We start from the raw sequence: 7368 nt of genomic DNA, 5'->3' as shown, positions 1-7368 counted from the left end.
GTATGTACCCTTGTAGCTACCTCTTGTAGTTTCCCTTGTGACTACCTCTAGTAGCTATTTCTTGTAACTACACTTTGGTTACCCTTGTAACTGCATCTCTTGCTGTAGTAGACACAGCTCCCAAGAACCACTTTGCCCCAGGCACTTACCCCACTGAGTGCTCCACTTTCCAGTTTCCCTTTAAGAAAATCTTTCCTCTTATTAAATGCTAAATTGAGTTATTTGTTAAGAGGTGAGATGGTAAGCACTTCAAGGTATGAAGAGTCAAAATTCTCATTTGCTTTTCATCTGCCTCATCGGATATCATAGGGCAATGTAAATTAGCACCCTACCCTGCCTGGGACGTAAGCCCTCACCCAGGGGCTCTGGTTTGGCACCACCCTGAGACCCCACCCCAGACTTAAGGAGGAACAACACCATTAAAATTCATTAACGCTCTTAACTGAAAGAAATCGGTTGTTGCAATAGTGGTCATTGCCCTTCTCCCAGGCAAAACTCCTGCTGGAAGCACCCAAAGGTTTGCCCAATCTTATATTGCAGCATCTGGGTGCCCTCTAACAAAAGAATCAAACCAGAGAGTTGCATAAATGTGAATTTTCTTGCCCTGAATCTGCTGTTTCAATTCACATGATTCATCGAATGATTCCATTGGAGCCTGTAAATAACTTCCCCCCCCATTATTACCCTAATAATTCTCCCGAGATTGAAAATGTGTTTATTTTGACTCGGAGATTGTAAAACCACAGGAATAAAACAAGTTTAGGCTGCCAGCACTTTATTTAATTTCTTGTTCTTTTGCTGAAGCTCTGAGAATAACTTCTGTTTCCTGCTGAAGAAGGAAACGGTGTTTTCCTTGACTTATGTAAATATGACTTCCCTGCTCATGCATTTTCCCAGTGCTGGAAATAGGCAGGAATCTTCCCAGCAGCCCACGTTTGCAGCCTGCTTATAAAATTTTGGCCTGCACCAGCTCACTTTGGGCTGGCTTGGCGGGTTGGGGTTTCCCCCTGGAGGTTAAGCATCTGCTGAGTCCTTATGGGCACAGGGAGGCTCAGCAGACCGAGGGGAGGTGCCACCAGCCCTCCATAAGGACCTGCCTCCCAACCAGAGCGCTCTGACTTCATTTTGACCTCATTTTGCTCTTCTGCGTACATTTTTTTCTGTGATTTAAGTCATTCAGCCATAACATATAATCAAGACTTCCCTTACCAAGAGGAGCTGCAGCAAGAACAGAGGGAGTAAAATATAGGCTAGCCATGTAATGGGAGCGTGTGAATGTGGGATGGGAAACGCAGACGGGAGGACAGGAAGGCAGAGCTGCAGTATAAAAGCAGCACTGACATCGGGACTTATTTCTCTGGCATGTATATAATCATATGGTAATATCCAGTTGGGAGAACGTGGTAGAGTGTTTCAAACAAAAGAGATGGCTGATGCCTGGAGCTCCTCTGCATATTTATTACATCAACATAATGATATAGAGAAATAAAAGAGAGACAGAGGCTGGCGTTACGAGTGTGGCTACTACCCTATATAGCGCTGCTGGGAACGTGCCCAGCTGGGGCTTGGCATGGAGGTCGGGCTTTGGGGAGGATCCTGGTGAATTAGTGAGAGTTCAGGAAAACACTCCTGAAAACAGCTGTTTGAAAACCTTGTTGTGGGCTGAGCATCTCAGGAATCCAAGCCATTGAGCTTCCCAAGGAGGATGGTGAGAGGCTGGTTCATTGCAACCAGCTGGTCCCCAAAGCAGGGAGAGGAAAGGAAAAGGGCTGCTGGTGGCAAATTGATCTTTCACCAACCCAGCAGAAGTGATGGAAGAAATGGTAAACCCTTTCCAGTTGTGGCCCTTCTTAACGGCGACTGCAGCAATTGCCCAGAGAGGTGAGCACTTCTCAGGGTGCTCAGGTGGGGGCTTCTTCTCAAAGTCATACTCTAACACAAGCAGGGAATTACAGGCTTGATGCAAAGATTATAAAACTTAATTATCTAGCTTCTGTTATGCAAGAGTCTAAGAAAGATAACCTTGTTGCCAGGCCTTTAATCAATGATGTGCCTGTTTACAGTAGCACTGAGTGATCTGGGGCTCTCTTGGTTTTAAGGGGTTCTGCTGTAAGATGCCCAGCTTTCCAAGGCTAAAGGTGATGTTCCCTTCATGGCACAGACAAGTGAACTCCAGATCTAGAATCTTTAAGCACCTTGGAAGCCCTGAACCCTGACGTTTTCATGAAGACAACTACTTTCCTATGGCTTGACTCTTTCATATGAAGATTTCCCAGAGTGCTGTCCCCATAAATGAACCTTTTCACCTGAAGAGGACATCTATCTCTTTCCCTGCCAGGGCCATTTTTTCCTCCCATTGTACTCCCAGCTATCTTGCAGATACTTATCTATTTTTCAACTTACTTTTTTTTTACTTTTTTTTTTTTAATTCCTATTACTGCCAAGGTGATGGCAATACCCTGTAACAATATTATTCTATGCAATTTATCATGATAAGTCTGTTCCACTAATACAATGGAATTCCTGTTTGCTAGGAACAACAACAACGAAATAAAAAAGAAACTTTCACAGGCAAGAAAAATCAGTGCAAGCCATACAGAACTTGCACACTACTGCGGCGAGAGAGCTGACAGGGAACAGCTCGCCTGCTGCTCATAATCAGCGCAATGTATCACTGCTGTGGTCTACTCATAACCCTTGAAATGAGGTTTTAATTCCCAAAGTCTTGCATAAAAAACAGAGTCGCAGAGAGGGAGACACTGGGGTAAGGAGAGAGGAGCAGTGACCTTTGCAAGGGAGCTCCCAGGGAAATGACGCACCTCAGACCAGTCCTGATTTTTATTCTCAAAAAGCTGACAGCAGTGCTGGCTGTCAGACAGCAGCCAGGTCCAGCAAGCTTGGCTATTTGAGCACTTAAACCCAAATGAGGCCCACTCGCACACAAGTTTTAGGGATGGCATTGGGTCTGTACTGCACCTTCTGGCTCCAGAAGCTCCATCTACCCAGAGATCCCCTGTACTCACGAAATTGAAGGAGGTGGCCAAAGTGATGAACAGGTTTTATGGCTGGAGTTAATCTTGCCCAAGGTCTGGGGCTGGTGCCCTTGGGCACTGCACTGATTTATTTACAGGATCTGCTTTGTACAGAAGACTACAGATCAGAACATCCAGAAAGAAAAACAATGAAGCATGTGGCCAATTTATATTACATATCTTACATGTTATGTATGATGCAGACAGTATTAAGATGCCCATTACTTTGATGGTGATGATCCATGAAAAATAAAAAACAAGGATCCCCCAGCTTCTGTGCATCTTCTCCAGCTTCTTTTTTTCTCCCTTGCTTAGGAAATGGAAAAAACCTGTGGTGGGCCGAGGCTCCGAACTGGGGGTTGTTTTCCCATCATTTTGCTTTTTCCCTCTTCTAAAAAAGCCATTAATTTCCCCCTTGCTGCCTTTTGTCTAGGCTTCCCAGCAGGAGCACCAGGCGCTATTGCCCAACACGCCCCCCTCCACAGAGAAGCTGCTGTGTGTTGCTGCCATCGCCGTGCATCTGAAGCAAGCAGAAACACCCAAGTTGCCACCTCGTTGCTTTCTCCATCAGCTCCTTGTCTCCACTGAGAGAGCTCCACTGCAGAGCTCCTCGGGGTGAGGCTGCAAGCGCTGGAAAAGACACATGTTTCCCATTAGGCGCCTAAGTCTTCGCAGAGCCCTGGTGACAAGAGATTTTACAAAATAGCGCTTGGTGGAGAGGGGCCGCAGGTGGGGGAGGGCTCTCCTGTTGCAGGGGAAGATTTGCAGGGGCTCCTGTTAATGATAAAATAGGGGAGGTGGGGAGAAGGTGACAGAGCCACAAAGGAACCCAAACTTGCGGCAGTTCATTTTATCCCCAAGAAGCAAACAAAAAGAATTAACTTTATAAAAAGCTCTCCCAGGCTGGCCAGGTCCAAGGATGTGCTGTCCAAATCCATGCTGTATCACTCAAAGCTGCTGCAGGAAAGAAAAAAAAAAAAAAAAAAAAGAAATAAACCACCCTCTGTTTATATAAATCACTTCATTTCACCAAAGAGTCGCTCTCAGCACTGCTCTCACGCGCCGCTGTCCTGTTCCCTCGGCCCGCTTGGAAGCACTCCCTTGTTTCCAGGGTTGTATTACAATCCCATTTGTTTTTCACTATAAAACCAGCTCATTACGTGGCTCTTCCCATCCCTGCTGTTACAATACAGTATGCAATTTTGCATTTGCTTATGACACATCATGATCCGAGCAATATAAATATCTTGGCCGATCTGGTGTTAATCATCTCGTTACCGTCTGATGGGAGGGCGATTGAAAATACACTACGGCTCTGCAGGTTATTCATAGCATCAGCTCACTAATTTTTACTGGAATACATTCGCATGTGAATGACATGTTTATTGGAACTTCTTCTGCAGTCAAAGAGAGTTATTGTGGGCATGGGCTAAACGTATTTAGCCATTATATTCTGCAAGCCGCAGCTAAATGCCAGACTAGGGTTGAGCTGGGTTTGAACAGCCTATCTATAAAGTTTCCTCCAAGTGTCACTGAAGCAGTCTTGCAAAAGAGTCCACAGGCTACCAGCTGCATATTAGCCTAATACATTAGCTCTTAGCCCAATAATGAAATAATAATAATTGTCAGAGGTATAAACCTTGCGGCCAGGCAGAGAGTGCATGGAAAATGCAGCCCTCAAAGAGAGCGGGTCATCGGCCAAGAGAAATAAATTCCCTCCAGCTCCCAGCACGCCAGCTGTGTCTGAATCAGCTGAAACGTGCAATGTCCGCAGACTGGTTTTATCTGCTTGGAAGGCGAAGGAAGGTTTGCTCGATGGTGGACGATGATAACCAGTGAGGCTGGAGCACCCTCACGCCTCCCCAGCCTCCTGGCTGGGCTCTCCCCTATCTCCCAAGGAAATCTGCCTCCTCTTCCAGTTCTTGGCTCCATATCTGATCCTAAAGCACGTGGTGGTTGCTTTGCATGACGAAGTCCTCCCCGTGGCGTGCCCAGCTCCTGAGCCCATCCCTGGGGTGGGTGATGAAGTAGGTATTTGTGAAGTTAAATAAAAGCAAAAATCCTCTTCTTTGAGGGTTTTTATAGCCCAAATGTGTGTTGCCATGGTGAACTGGTATTTAGATGGCTTCCATGAGAAAAAGACGTTCCCATCAGGATGGTTTTATTGGGAACATTCGCACCTCTGCACCGTGGTTTAATTTCTCTCCCTAGCCTTGGGAGCTGTGGACAGCAGAAAACAACACGCACCACAGGTCCCCTAGGGATTTGCGACCTGGCGAGCCTGGCACAGAGCTTGGTGGGGACACAAATCTGTCCAGGAGCTTCCAGCAAGCTCAGCCCTGGCCCCCCAGAATAATCATCATTGCTCCTTGCAATAACATGGTCTGGTGCTGCTGCAGGATACAAGGGGTTTTAGCCTCCATTGTGGGATTTATTTCTGAGTTTTTGAGCCTCACAGTAGGCCAGCTATTTGGGGGAAAAAAATCACTGTCCTGCCTTGTCACAAACCAGTGCACCTGGTTCTTCTGCCTCTCCTCATATGCAAAATTGAATGAATGGAAACCAACCTAAAAATTAAAGTTGCAAAGTGCATCTTTCTTATTTAAAAGAACCTGGGATGCCAGCTTTTTTTTTCTTTTTTTTTTCCCCTCTTATTTACAAACTATCTATTTTTAGGGTATGGCTGTTTTAGTGAAGGAAGCCAGGACAATAATAGCCATACAAGTTTTCATGGAGTTGATTCAGACAACTATTAAATCAAACTGCAGACTTGCAAAATTATGACAGAGAACTTCATTCCATCCTTGAGATCTCAGCTCCTTTCTGACACCAAAACGTGAATCAAAAACTGAAATAACTCTTGCTGGGTTATTTTTGCTGAAACTTTGCACAACTGCAGGCAGAAGCCCAAAGCACTGAAAAATGCAAAGCACAAAGGACTTTATGCATTGTAAACCACTCCAGCTCAAGTATTAGAAGAGCTGTTCAGAAAGAATCAAGAGGAGTTTTGTTGTTGTTGTTCTTGTTTTCTTCAAGAAGGCATTATTTCTTAATAAAAGACAAAAAAAAAAAAAAAGCTATTTTTCCCAGTGCTAAATTTTGGAATGAAACCAGAGTCTGATTAGAAGTGATGTGAAATGAAAATTGGATAAGGCAGCATTGACATCTTTCTTAAGAGGACACAGCAGAGGATATTTTTGCAGGCTCGCCTTTTTTTTTTGCTCTCTCTTTTGCTTGCAGCCCTCTTGTCAGGGGGAACAACAGCAGAAAGAGGCCACGCAAGGCTTAAATATGGGCAGGAAATTTCCCACATGAGGACAGGCAGAAAAATTTGCTGAGATGTCAAAATGTAGCCCCGCTCGCCTGGAAGTGGATGTGAGACCAACACCTTTGAAAGCTGTTAGATAGGAAGAGCGCTCGTGTCTCGTCCCACAACTGGTCGCAATCCAGACATAAGGGGATATAAGGGATTTAAATCCTTTTTGGAGAAACAGTTAAAGCAGGATTCTGCTGGTGTGTGAGATGGCTAACAGCTAGCACTTGGGCTGGATGAGCCATGCATTTTGAGCAGCCCCAACCAGCTGCACCACACCGGTGAGACCGCAACCAGAATCTCATCAGGGACTGGGGAGATTTGACCATGGAGGTCTGACTCAGACACAGGTGGGACTCAGGTCTGGGGTTCCCACATCCCCACCATGGCCTGTCATGGCTAAACACACGTGCTTCCTGACCACAAAGTGCCTTGTGATATCAAAAAAAACCTTCTCCGGGAAAGCTTTGTTAGAAAGAGCTCTTTCCTATGAAACCTTCCATTCTGAAGATAAAGAAAAAATAAAGAACGAAGAAGAAGTGTTTCATCCAAAACTTGCCAGATGTCTCCTTGCCAGGAGGTTTTGCCCAATCCCATGCTAATCCATGGTCAGAAGCTAGGGTTTGTCCTTTCAATAAGGACCACGAGGCTCGTATTTCCTGCCACCCCATCACCTGATGTCTGGTTTGGGACAAACAAGGTGTTTCCCTCCCCTGCACCTCATTTTCTCTGCTGGTAATGATGGGCAGTGGTGATTGCAGCCTGCTTTGATGAAGCATCCTGTGATCTACAAACGAAAAGCTCAGTGTAAATGCAAGGAACATAATTATTGTTATCAAAAAACAAGCTGCCTGGTCACCTCAGAGCTGGTTTATGTGTTCGTGATTGGTTTAGATCGAAAAGGTGATAAAGTAACGTGTTTAAACATGCCATCACGTTCTCGATATACCCAATCCAGTCTTGGGGGACAGTAAATATTGCAAGCGTGGTTAACCCTTCTTTCAGGACACTGCAATACCTTTG

The 7368-nt window shown here is 45.3% G+C and overlaps 1 long non-coding RNA gene across 1 annotated transcript in view; it reads left to right on the top strand.

Annotated features, from left to right (window-relative positions):
* Positions 1–3547, top strand: part of LOC308199117 — a 369069-nt gene extending 365522 nt beyond the window's left edge. The window contains exon 8 of the long non-coding RNA XR_013954402.1: positions 3466–3547. This is a non-coding gene — a long non-coding RNA (uncharacterized lncRNA). The remainder of the gene's footprint in view (positions 1–3465) is intronic.
* Positions 3548–7368: the final 3821 nt, after the last annotated feature.

The sequence above is a fragment of the Anser brachyrhynchus genome (assembly GCF_964034855.1).
Source record: "Anser brachyrhynchus genome assembly, chromosome: 8".
Lineage (NCBI taxonomy): Eukaryota > Metazoa > Chordata > Aves > Anseriformes > Anatidae > Anser > Anser brachyrhynchus.
This window is presented reverse-complemented; position numbering and strand designations above follow the sequence as displayed.